This window comes from Aplysia californica, unplaced genomic scaffold (genome assembly GCF_000002075.1).
Source record: "Aplysia californica isolate F4 #8 unplaced genomic scaffold, AplCal3.0 scaffold00337, whole genome shotgun sequence".
NCBI classification, from domain to species: Eukaryota; Metazoa; Mollusca; class Gastropoda; order Aplysiida; family Aplysiidae; genus Aplysia; species Aplysia californica.
Genome location: NW_004797607.1, coordinates 135,340 through 136,529, shown reverse-complemented (window position 1 = coordinate 136,529; position 1,190 = coordinate 135,340).

The window sequence follows — 1,190 nt, the reverse complement described above, 5'->3', positions numbered from 1 at the left end:
AGAGAGAACAAGAAAGAAGAGAAGATAAGAAGGAAAACCCACAAACGACGAGGTCTTCCACCTGCCTGTCCCAATTAAGCGGAGCATCCCGGGACTGACAGCAGTGAGGACAGACTAGAGGCATTTTCCATAAAGAACTTGGCCGAACTCTCGCAAGGCTGACGTCTACGTTTACACGAGAAATGCGCTAGTTTTCCATTAGTGGCCTCACCAACAAAGACCCGGCCGGTATCGTGCGCATTAGCTACCTTGACGTGCCGTAGTGCCGTGTAAGACTAACACCTGCCCCGGTCTCTGCCAAGTTTATTAACAATTGCTTAATTACCACCTGGAATTAGCGCAGAAGCTTACAAAGTGGGAACCCTGCATGCTTTTGAAAAAGACGCATGTCTACTTTAAAATTTTTTAAAAGATTATTAAGACCCTTCTAAGATACCCATGACAGTTTATAATATCCTGGGCCTTATCAAGCTGTTGAGTAACGACTTGCAGCGAGCCGGAAGGACAACGGTCACATTTAGCTTGGAATAGATTAAGACATTACTTCAACAACAACAACAACAACAAAAATAGAACAGACCCCAGAAGACGACCACAACCTCCATCACCACTGCATTAGTAGGGACAAAAGTGTAAAAGCTAAGAAATTAATTTTGTTTTGAGTCTCTACAATTTTGAGCAGGAGTATTCCATTACTTGCAACACAATTATGTCATATAAGTTCCGAAGATTCGAGATGTTTTACTAAACCGTACAATGCAAAGAAAAGAAGAAGGGGAGTTAAGAATGACTGATGTTTGATAGAAAAGAAGGATCAAACCACACCAGAGCACCCACCAACCACCCAACCGGTTGAGAGGTGATCTTGACAATAACATGCGGAGTTGTAATATGGTGTGAAAAGAAGGACCGACCTGAGAAGGACAGTACGAAATAACAACACGAAAATAAGACACGGGATAGCGAGGACGACAGTTGATTGAAAAGGGCGTTTATCTTGTCTGCACCCATTTTTTCTTTTTTAATTTTAAAAAACTGCAACATTTCACCAGGAAAAGATTAAGAAAAAGGAACACAAAAATATATCAAAAGCGCAGGCCAAATCATGGCCCCCAACAATAAATGCAATAATATGGTAAGTTCTACATCTTCACTCTCCAAATTTCTTGTGTTTTCTTTGTGTGTGTGTG